The sequence below is a fragment of the Camelus ferus genome, chromosome 17 (assembly GCF_009834535.1).
Source record: "Camelus ferus isolate YT-003-E chromosome 17, BCGSAC_Cfer_1.0, whole genome shotgun sequence".
NCBI lineage: Eukaryota > Metazoa > Chordata > Mammalia > Artiodactyla > Camelidae > Camelus > Camelus ferus.
This window is the reverse complement of record NC_045712.1, coordinates 16,733,410-16,745,750: the sequence shown is the minus strand read 5'-3', so window position 1 is coordinate 16,745,750 and position 12,341 is coordinate 16,733,410. Positions and strand designations below refer to the sequence as shown.

Here is a 12,341-nt window from a genome sequence, read left to right as displayed (position 1 = left end):
AGAGAAAGAGACATAAAGGATATTTAATGCAATAATGGCTGAAATCTTCTCAAACCTGAGGAAAGGAATGGACATCCAGATACATGAGGCCTAAAGGATCCCAAGTAGGTTGAACCCACACAGGGCTATACAGAGACATGTCATAATTAAATTTTCAAAAGTCAAAGACAAAGATAAAAATTTAAGAACAGCAAGTAAAAAGAGAGAAGTTACAGACAAATGAACCCCCAAAGGACTATAGGCAGATTTCTCAATGGAAACTTTTAGGCCAGGAAAAAATGGGATGACATATTAAAAATATTGAAAGAAAATAACTGTCAACCAAGAATTCTATACCCAGCGAAGCTGTCCTTCAGAGAACAAAGGAAGGATAAAGACTTTTCTGAATAAACAAAAGCTGAAGGAGTTCGTTACTACCAGACCTGCCTTACAAGAAATGCTAAAGGGAGTTCTTTAAGTGAAAGTAAAAGAATGCTAATTAACATCATAAAAACAAAAAAAGTAGTATGAATCTCACTAGTAATGATAAAGTCATAGTTAGATTCTGCAATATGGTAATAGTGGTACATAATTCACTTAAAACTCTAGTTTTAAAGTTTCTTTTAAAATAGTAAAAATTACCACAACCACAATAATCTGTTATTAGTTATGCAATATATAAAATGTTATGAGGAAAAGAAGTAAAAATGTAAAGTTTATGAATTTTACTAAGGTTGTGATCAGTTTAAAATAGAGTGTTATAAGTTTAAGATACTTTATGCAACCCTCATGGTAACCACAAGGGAAGATCTTATGGTAACTACACAAAAGAACACAATAAAGAAGTAGAAGTGTACTGATACCAAAAAAAATATCAAAAGACAAAAAGGTATCAGAATTGGAAAGAAAGAAGTAAAATTGTCTCTATTTGCAGATGACATGATTTTATAAATATAGAAAATCCTAAATACTCAACCCAAAAATTATTACATCAAGTCAGTTAATTGTAAAGTTGTAAGAAATAAAATTAACATACAAAAATTACTAGCATTTCTATACACTAACTCTGAATTTTCTGCAACAGAAATAAAGAAATCAATCCCATTTATAATAGCATCAAAAACAATAAAATACATAGGAATAAATTTAAGTAAGGAGGGGAAAGCTCTCTACTCTGAAGACGACAAGATGTTGATGAAAGAAATCAAAGAAGAAACCAATAAATGGAAAGGTATCCTCTGTTCATGGATTAGAAGAATCAATACCATTAAATGTCAATACTACCAAAAGCCGTCTATAAATTCAATGCAGTCTCTATCAAGATTCCAATGACATTTTTTACAAAAGTTGAAAAAACACTTTTAAAACTTATATGGAACCACAAAAGACCCAGAAGAGTCAAGAAAATCTTGAGAAAGAACAAAGCAGGAAGCATCACACTCCTGATTTCAAGCTATACTATAAACCTACAGTCATCAAAACAGTTTCTGGCATTGGCATAAAAACAGACAAGTAGACCAGTGGAGCAGAATTGAGAGCCTAGAAATAAACCCAAGCATATATGGAAAACTAATATTTGACAGGGAGCCAATAATAGTCAATGGAGAAAAGATAGTCTCTTCAATAAATGGTGCCAGGATAATTGGATATTCACATGTAAAAGAATGAAACTCAACCCATATTTTACATCACCCAAAAGATTTAACTCAAAATAGATTCAAGATGTGAATGTAAAACCTGAAACCATGAAACTGTAAAAGAAAATATAGAGCAAAGCTCCCTTTCATGGGTTATGTTAATGATTTTTTAGATATGACACCTAAAGCATAAGGAACAAAATTAAAAATAAACAAGTAGACATATATAAAACAAAGTTTCTTCACAGCAGAAGAAACCACCAAAAGTGAAAAAACAACCTATAGAATAGAAAAAAATATTTGCAAACCATGTATCTGATAAGGTTTAATATCCAAAATATATAAATAACTCATATAACTCAATAGCAAAGATCAAACAACCTAATTAAAAAATGGCAAAGGACCTGATCAGACATTTCTCCAAAGAAGATTTACGAAAGGCCAATATGTACATGAAAAGATGCTCAATGTTACTAGTCACTAGAGTAAAGCAAATTAAAACCATGAGACATCAGCTCACATCTGTCAAAATGGCCATGATCAAAGAGATAGGAGATAACAAATGCTGACACAAATGTGGATGTGGTAAAAAGGGTACCTTTGTGTACAACAGTGGGATTGTAAATTGGTATGGCCATTATGGAAAACAGTATGGAGAATCCTCAAAAAAAAAAAAAAACTGATCTACCATATGATCCAGCAATTCCACTTCTGGCAATATATCCAATGGAAACAAAACACTTACTTGAAAAGATATCTGTACCCCCATTTTTGTAGCAGCATTATTTATAATACCCAAAATATGGAAACAACCTAAGCGCCCATCAATGGATAAAGGAGTTATGGGTGTGTGTGGGGGGGGGGATGTATAATAATGAAATATTATTTCACCATAAAAAAGAGGAAATCCTACTATGTGTGACCACACAGATGGACTTTGAAGGCATTATGCTCATGAAATAAGTCAGAAAGAGAAAGACAAATGACATATGATTTCACTATATGTGGAATCTTAAAAAATTAAACTCATAGAAAAAGAGATCAGACTTGTGATTATCAGAGGTGGAAGGTGGGGAGAGGGGAAATCGAAGGAAGGTGGTCAAAGGTACAAACTTCCAGTTATAAAGTAATACTAGAGATGTAATGTACAACACGATGACTACAGCTAACACTGCTGTATGATATATAGGAAAATTTAGAGAGTAAATCTTAAGAGTTCTCATCACAAGGAGAATACTTTTTCCCTGTTTTCCTTTCTTTTCTTTTTGTTATATCTATAAGATATATAGATATATAACGTTAGCTGAATCTACTGTGGTAATCATTTCATAGTATATGTAGATCAAACCGTCATGCTGTATGCCCTAAACTTAGTGACATAAATCAATTATTCATCAATGAAACTAGCAGAAAAAAGATACAGACTGGCATTTACAAAAGGGTTTTTCATCTGCAAAACAAAGAAGCATTCCCATTAAAATAAGATAATTGACCTGCACCGTTGAGAAAGAACTACCATCTATCTCACATTCAACTTTGTTATTATCACCATCATTAACTACTTCTTAAGTATGCGCTGTATGCAGTACCCTGCAGTAGGCATCAGTACTCAACTAAATAACTCAGTAACTAAGTTATTTACATCATTGGGACTCTACCAGTGTTATTAGAGAACCTAAAAAGCTGCATTTAGCAGGTGTTTGATCTATCCACCTGCCCTATATTCCACCTTCTCAGAGAATCTCTCCCACTTCTGCTGAGTAAGAGTAAACAGAATTAAATAGGCAGCCAGGCAGGTGGACCTTGTGCCCAGGACACAGCTGACGCCAAGAAAGGTGGGCACCTGATCTACATCAAGCCATTCAGACACATTCTCCCAGGAAAGAGGAATTGAAATGCGGTAATTCCTCTTAGTCTCTATCAACCTCTTGAATGGGGCAGAGGGAGCTGCAGGGGCAGTCAGGGTGAATGGCGCAATGCAGACCAGAGCAGCCAGTATGCGGGGAGAAGCAGTAGCAAGACACTCATTGTGCAGCTCCCAAGATACTCACTGAGTTTTAGGATAAAGACACTGAGAGACAGTGTGGAGCAGACATGTTTATCCATTTACCTGTCCTGCTCCTGTTACCTCTTCAGGGCCAACCACTTCCTAGTCCAATGCCTTAGGAAGCTCTCAGTCCAGCCCACTCTCAAATCAGTAAGCTGTCCTGCGGTCTTATAGCAAGTGCCCCATCTTTTGTTGTTTTTGTTGCTGCTTGTTTTGTTTTTTGAAAACAAATGATTCCTAACACACAGTTACAAGGATCAAAACTATGAACCCTCTTTCCCCATTCTGCATGGCTGATTGCCCCACCTTGTCCTTCCTTTACATCTTTAGATCTCAGCTAAAATGTCATTAACTCAAAGAAGCCCTCCCAGACCACTCCATATGACGTCTGCCCTGTTTTGCCTCCTGTTGTTTCCTGTATAGGACTTAACATAACTTTTAATTATGTATGCATTGTTTGTTTAATAGTTATGTTTTTGTCTCCCTCCTTAGAGTGTAAAATCATCAGCAGGGCCCATGCTTCTTACACCTCATACCTCACATTCCTGGCACACCACAGGAAGTCAGTGGCATTGAATGCACAGGGTTAGTCTAGTATATGAGTGCATACTCATTCATTCAATATACAAATAACCACTGAGCAGTTAAAATTTGCAAGACTTGTTCCTTTCTCAGTAAGGTACTAATGATTCAAAGAAGGACACTTAGGTATATATGCAAAGACAAGAACTATCACACAGCAGACACAGCTGAGGGCCTATCAAACAGCCATCCCCTCTTCCGCCTTACAGGTAAAATCCCAGTTTTATTATGGCATCTTCCCTCCACAAAGCCAAATGCCTAGGGAAGGTGAGACTATCCCAGCTCAGGGGTCAATCCTGATTATTTTAAACCAGAAAATGGGTTATAGCTGCTCAGATATCCACACTTTTAGCCCCTAAGGCAGGGGGCAGGAACAGGGCCAGGGCAGCCAGAGCCCCCACCCACACCCTCAACACACACACACGCACACGCATACTCACCACCTCCAAATGTGAGTAGCCTCTTCTGTTTACTTAATTGCTGACCAAATGTTACCATTTTCTGTGTATACCATGACAAGAACAAACTTAGACTGGAAAGCACCAATCTAAGCCAATCAAAGTAATCCCATCCCATGTGATATAGGAAGGAGTACGGAGCTGAATTCAGCCAAATGCAACCCTAGAAGAAGCCTGCTAGAAAGGTTACAGGCAAGGCCCCTTGCGTTTCAGAAGGGACATACAAGAATAGACAGTCCTTATGCCAAAAGACGCTACTGTATGTGCAGGTGGCTCCCCAAAATGAAGCAGCCATCTTAGAACCATGAGGTAAGCCAGTCTGATGACCAAGTCAACACAATGAAGATGGCAGAGAAAAAAAGAGCAAGAAATGAAGACTTTAATGACATTGTTGAGCCAATGAATTAACAAAATCTGGAACTGCTTCCCTCAAGATGTCTTCTTCCTTGAAATAATTCATTTTCCGTATTCTGATGGGTTTTATTTTGTGTTCAAATGTAAGTCAGCAAAAAAAATTCACAAAATAATTGACAATGCTTAGCAAGCTGTCAACAGCTTACAGCTCAAAATCCTCTCTCTGCTGCACAGTGACAACCATCAAAAGCACCCTGGTGGATCCCCAGTTGCTTGGTACCAGGGAAAAGTGGATTGAGGTTGGATTCCAGACACTCAGCGCCAGGATTCTGTAACGCCTTCCCATCAATCATGTCACCCATGAGGCTCAGCAGGTAGACATGGAGAAAGTAAGAAGCTTTTTTCTTTTCAATTCCCTTATTGTTTAAACCATTTTGAGTACAGTTTTTGATTATTTGCAGCCAAAACCATTTTCACTGATAAATCTATCTTCACATAATTAGCAGCAAATTTATGTAACCCTCTTTGAGCAAAAGACTCAGGAGAAAATGGTATAGAGATTCATAATTCTGCCCAAATTCCTCCAAATCTTCAGATAATGGGTCTTGAGTGAATTTTTCCCAAAAAGGAAGACAACTGAGATGTGAGGAAAAGTATTAACCATGTGATCATCTGACATAGTCTCTCCATCATGAAAGTCATAAAGCATCCCACAAATGCTGATGCTTCTCCTTGTCTCAGTGGTCAATTTGGGGCAGCATAATTTAAAGGTATCAATTTGTACATTTTTGTTACCCCTCCTGTGTATATTTTCCCTCTTTTTTTTTTTTATTGGGGGAGGGCAGGTAATTAGGCTTATTTATTTATTTTAAGTGATGGTACTGGGGATTGAACCCAGGACCACATGCATGCTAAGCATGCACTCTACCACTGAGCTATATAACTTCCCCCTATTTTTCCCTTTCTTATCTCAAAAACTGTGACAGAGTTTGCATTCCGTTTATTTTAGGGGCATGTCCAAAAGCAGAAAGCACTCAAAGGTAATCTACAACCCTCAAAAATCCAACCCTCACTAAGGATTTTTCTTTCAAAAGCCTAAATTCATGGTGCAAGACATCAGCAGAAAGGACAAGGATAAAGACAAATTTGGATTGTTCTGTTTCATTTAAACAGTTCTGTTTCCTTTGATCTTGTTTAGGTGGAATAGGGCTTTCCAGATACTGGGGCGAAGCTGAAGGCTTTCCAGTTCCTTAAATTAGTGGAGGCTGGCCCCCCATTCCCTGGCAGAAACTCTAGGGAGATGACAGGTCTTTTGATAAGGATTGTGAAGGGATGCTGGGAAAATAAATATTAGGGTCTTCAAGCCACAATGAAAGATTCCAATCTCCTTTGCACAGACACAGCTGGGCCACCTGACACTGCATGGACAAGGAGCCTCCCAGGGTGACCAGTGTGGACTAAGAATCACAGGGCCTTTTCCTGAATATTCTATGCTAGGTCAGATCTACAGCACTTTTGCATCAACGACACTGAGTAGAACCCTAAACACCACTGGGATAGAACTTTCCAAATTTAGAGGAAAAAAAATGCAACCAAGTGTGCATGCATGCATGCAGTGATTAACACTCATGCATGCAATATTCAAAATAATTTTTCAAAATCAAACCTTTAATTCAGAATGAAAACTATGTTTGTATTTTTAATTGGCTTGACATGACATGTCCTCATGAACTCACAAAGGACACCACACTACCAGGCCAAGTTCCCACTAGTTATTCAATATATTGCAAGTCCTGCTGCCTTAAAAAAGGAAAATTAACTAGAAGACAGTTCCATAGCTGGTAAATATTTTCAAAACATTCAAATAAAAGGCAATAACAGAATGCCTTTATTTCAATTTTCTCTAAATAATGCCACACCCATTCATGAAAAATGACTGTATTTCCTTCAATGTGCTAAGAGTTAATACAAATTTAATATAAAGAAAAGAAGTGCCCTATATGCAAGCCACTTTAGTTGAAATTCCCAAACAATACAAAAGCATTTTCAAGTCACACATGGGATATGAAGTGAAAATGTTCTTTGAGGAAATCTTCCCTAATAATACTTACCTACTTCAGAGGGTCCTGGGAAGCTCTATTAACACCAACAGAACACTTTTAGATCTTCAAATAAAAGGACTATAGAAATGCAAAGCATTATTATTATAGCTCTGAAATAATTTCACACCTAGGGATGAGAAAACCCCAGGCCAAAATTTACTGCTTCTCTACTGCCTGATAAACAAGAAATGCCACAAACACGAGGGGAAGGGGGAGGACAGAAATCAAACAGAACAAAGACATCAAAATTTCTCCTTTACTTGAGCTTTGTATTCCCCCTAGATGTCACTTTTGGGGACTCTCAGAAAAAAAAAAAGTGAGTCCTTTTAAGGTCAGGTTAAGTACAGGAACAGTGTTCTTATTGCTTTTATACCAGATAAAGCAACCACCAGCTGAGCTGAAAAAAAAAAAAAATTACCTTGTCCACTTCTACAGGGCACAGTTCCTCCCAAAGCACTTGCCAAACTTAAAAATGACAGGATAAATCATTACCTGAATCACTCACCAGTGTGATCTCACCTAAGAGGTCAAAAAGTAGCTGCTTTAATGGACACCAGGATTTCTATTCAGCTACTGAGAGCTCTGTGCAAGGCTGTCATTTGTTGTTGCTGATGGAGGTGGCAGTGATGATGATGGTGGTGGTGATGCTGATGATGATAGTGATGGTGATGACGGTAATTATGGTGATGATAAGATATGGAACCAAAGTTCTCAAAACCTGCTGTTCAATGGAATCACCTGTGGAGCTTTTAAAAATACAGATTCTTGGTCCCCTTCTCAGATCTACTGATTTTGAATCTCTGAAGACAGAACTCATTTGGGTTTTGGTTTGTTTTTTTTTTTTTGGTTTAGGGTTTTGGTTTTTGTTTGTTTGTTTGTTTGTTTGTTTGTTTTAATGTAGCCATTAGGATAACAACTGAAGTGACAGTGTTTGTAAATGTCATGATTAAGATGCAGGCTTTATAGGCAGAGTGGCTGGACTCTTAATCCCAAATCTAACCCTTATTAACTGTGTGACTCTGGACAAAATGCTTAGTCTTAAGCCTCAATTTTGACATCTATAAAATGCAAATGCCATTAATATCTACCTACCTCATAAGGTACAGTCTAGGAAAGAAAGTAAGCAAAATTTTAAAAGCAAAGGCTAATTCCAAGAAAGACAAAAACTTATATGTTAAAGAAAATATTACCAACCAGACTGATGTGACAATGTAAATATTACATATTGATTTAAACAAAAATTGTAATGTATGTTAAGAGGCTGTGCGGATTAAAAATGGTAGGAGTGGGGAGTATCAAAGATCTACTACTAAAACTGATATATCAGGAAAGAAACATATAAGCACATTATTTAGAAACAAAGAGATAAACAGAAGTATCAAAGTTGAAAGTTGCAATTTGTGGGGGGGTGGTCAGAAGAGAGGGAAAAAGGTAGAAGGAGGGGGTAGGTGTGCAGTTTTTCAATATTTGCTTTTTAGAGCTGCTTTATTCAAATAAGGTACGTATATTGCTTTAATAAAAACAAAAATGAATTTTAAAAGATAATTCACAGTATGTGTAACATTGGATGTCTCTATACACTAGGATTCACATAAAGTTTTTTAATTTACCAAAACTGGCTTCCTTAAAAACTGACTGATAAAATCCCTCCAACTATACCACCAAAATGTCCAGTTCTTGAAAATGTACAGTAAACACTTACTATGTCCCTGGCACACTGTAAGTCTTGGAAAGACGTTGTTGAGAATGACAGAAAGACACAGAAGGAAAGACATTCCTTTGTGCAATCAAGGTCACAGCAGGAAAAAGAAAGCATCTTCACCTGAACATTTAATGAAGGGTGTAGGCAAGGTTAAGGGAAACCAAGACGAGACAACGAGTACTGTGGAGTTAGCAAAAATAAACTGTTACTGCTCCAGACCTAAAGGGACAAAGGGAAGGTGCAGTTACTAGATAAAGGAAAGAGCTGTAGGTGCAGAAGAGAGGCCTCCAACAGGAACAGTGGCCTTCCTTGGAGGAATATGGCCACTGGCAACCCAACCCGCAGTGCTGCAAGGAAGGCAGAGGCTAATATTCAAACCTCACATTCTTAGATTCTCGTCTAGTGCTTTCCACTGGCTAATCCAGTGGAAAGCCAGAGAACAAAGGAACCCAGGAAATACTGACAATAGAGGTTAACCTCCTGTGACACAGAGACTTTCAGAGGAATGAGAGCTGGGGGCACAAATAGAGAATTCCAGCACAAGCATTATGCAGAGTTGTTATTATTTTTGTGTTTTTTTTTTCAATTTACCTCCCTTTCCTACTCAGCCTCATAAAACAAAATATCAATTTTTCAGTCTGTTTAATAAATATATATATGGCATGATAATGATAACAGTAATGATATATTGATGTTATGCAGCACTTAACAATTTACAAAACACGTTCACATACGTTGTCTTCATGTCATCCTCCAAATAGCCCTATGAAGTACAGAGGGCAAGGGTTATCCTGAGTTCACAGGTGAAGAACCTGAGACCTGAAGAAAAGTTAGACGTCTTGCCCACAGTCGTAAAGCAAGCAAGCGGCAGAGCCCAAACTAGAAGGCATGTTTCCTAGCACTTCAGCTAAGGCTGTTTCCACCATACAATGCTGGCCTGCTATTTATTCACAGTAGGAGTGCAAAATTGATGTCCCTGTGAAAAAATCATTAACCAGTTTTGTTCTAGGCACTGCACAGGACACAGAAGTAGTCAACAAACAAGACACAAGGGGAAATAAAGCAACCTTGCTCATTCCATTCTCGGGAAACCACAAGCAATGCTAGAAACCTAAGTAATTGAGTTTTCAATCACACTTTACACATCATTGAAAAGAAGGAGCTCAGTAGGGCAGGAAAGGTGTTCAAAAGAGGAATAAAAATTCAAGGGAAAGTAGAAAAGTATTTAAGGAGTTTTGCTTTGGGATGCTGGGGTAAGTAGAAGGAATTCACAGTCCCTTCACAACTCCCATGCCACAAAGAGACCGAGCTCCCAGAAACTGGAGGGAGGACCTCTCTGCTTCTCTTCTCATTTCCAACACTATCCCCAGATACACACAAATCCTTTGAGAGCTTAGAAGAGCAGCCTAAAGTGACTCCTTTTTTTTTTTTAACCAAACATAGGAGTAGTGGGGAGCCCAGCAAAATAGCTCATTTTTGAAATACTGACTGAGAACTCTTCACCTTTTATAATCTCCTGAAAAATGTTCAGCTACTTATATATCATGGAAGAAAGTCGTAATGGCATTTTAATTGTAAACCTCCTAACATATACCATTTATTCCAAATCTAGCACCCTAATGTGTAAACTCCTCTACCAGTTAGGGTTCTATGATTGCAAGCAACAGAAACCAACTAATTTAAGAATGATTATGGGAAGGAAACTGGAGGCTCAGCAAATCCATGGCTGACTGGAAAATATGTCTTGAAGACCACAAGTGGCAAAGACAGGCGCAGAAGCTAAGAAATAGGGGCTGCTATAATGGTCTCAGGGAAGGTACTAACAGAGCAGAATGTCCATTGGGAGAAAGGAAGATCCTTCAGCTCAAGATTCAAACTCCAAAGACAAAGCACCCATTTAACCAAGCTTGTGGTCACACACCCATCCCTAGGCTGAGTGTAGGCCCCTGAGTAGAGCCCTCGGATACAGTTCCACTATTCTAATTACTGGAAAAGGAAATAAAGTACTGTTCGAAAGGGAAAACAAATACATGACAGGAGTAAAAGGGGAGGGACGGGGAGTTCCTCTAAACTTATCAAGGCTTTCTTCAATAATTCCTTAACCTAACTAGCCAGCAGTAGACCACTCATTTCTTAAGACTTTATTAATTAGTAGTTGCCCACACACAGCCAAAGATACTGTCTACCCTGATGCCTACAAAACTTCAACCTGACAACTTTTTATTTAGAGGCTCATGTCTCTTATTACCTGAAAGTTATCTTATCATTTGATTGCTAAAGCCAAAGCAGAATTCACCCTTCTTAGGTAACAACATGCTCAGTTTTGAAACATTATCCTGATGCTTCAAAAAAAGAACAGACTTCTCAAAATATCTAGGAATAAAATCAAAAGGATGCTAATGCTGTTGTCAATGATGATGATGACAACAGTAATATTAATAAGAGCAACAGCAGCTAATATCTACTGAATATTTAGCATGGGCCAGGATCTAGCCTAAGTCCTTGACACATAATAATTCATCTACTCTCCACTACAACCTTAGGAGGAAAATAGTATCATTATCCCCACTTCACAAATTAGAAAACTGAGACACAGAGCGGGTGAATCACTTATCCAAGGTCCAATAACTAATATTAAGCCAAACCTGGACTGAATCCATGTCTGACTCCACAATACCAGAATAACAAAGGTTTTTCACAGACAGTAGAGGAACTAGATTGTACTGGTGTGAAAATATTCTACCATAGCTGCACCTGAAGATCACAAGGTTCTGAAGACTAATACATCATCACTAAGTCCAACCACTTATGAGAATTTATTTCTGAATTCTATCAAGTACTGCTTTATCCCAAGATAGGGCTCAGTGGTTCAGAGATATGTAAGTCACATGGCTGAAAATGAGAATTATCTACTTTTTAAGACAGTTTTTTCTTCACTAGTGGCCAAGTGTTACAGAAAAATTTCAAGCCAACCAGCTTTCATGCACCAGAGTTTAGTCACCCCAAAGCAAATCCTCAAAGTAGTGTTTTTATAGCTCATGTTTTGATTATTCAAAAGGGTTTTTTTTTTCCAATTTCCCTGTTAAAATTCTTATTCACCCTCAAAACAAACATTAAAAATTCAGCCCCGGAAGTACATTTGTCATAAAGTTAGGTATAACTTAAAATATAAGGTAAGTCAAAATGGCTTTTCAGCTTTAACTAAAGTGGTCACGGTCATGACTGCTGTAATAAAAATGACAGGAAAAAAACCTAAAATTGTCAAAAACATAATTGATGATGAAAACAAATGTAAAATTACGGCATATTTCACCCTGGCCACCAAAGACTCTTGATGAAACCACAGCCCTATAATTCCCCGGAATGAATTCTTTAAATTAAAATACTTCATGCAGAACAGAAATTAAACAATGAATCAAAGAACAATGCTGTACAGAGGTATGCTTATAAATATATCTTGGAAAGAGGAAACAGTTACAT

General features: G+C 37.6%; 1 protein-coding gene across 7 annotated transcripts in view; it reads right to left on the bottom strand.

Annotated features, from left to right (window-relative positions):
• The window catches only part of FHIT (fragile histidine triad diadenosine triphosphatase), a 1,254,006-nt gene that overhangs the window by 1,206,277 nt on the left and 35,388 nt on the right, over window positions 1-12,341 (bottom strand). The window lies entirely within an intron of this gene.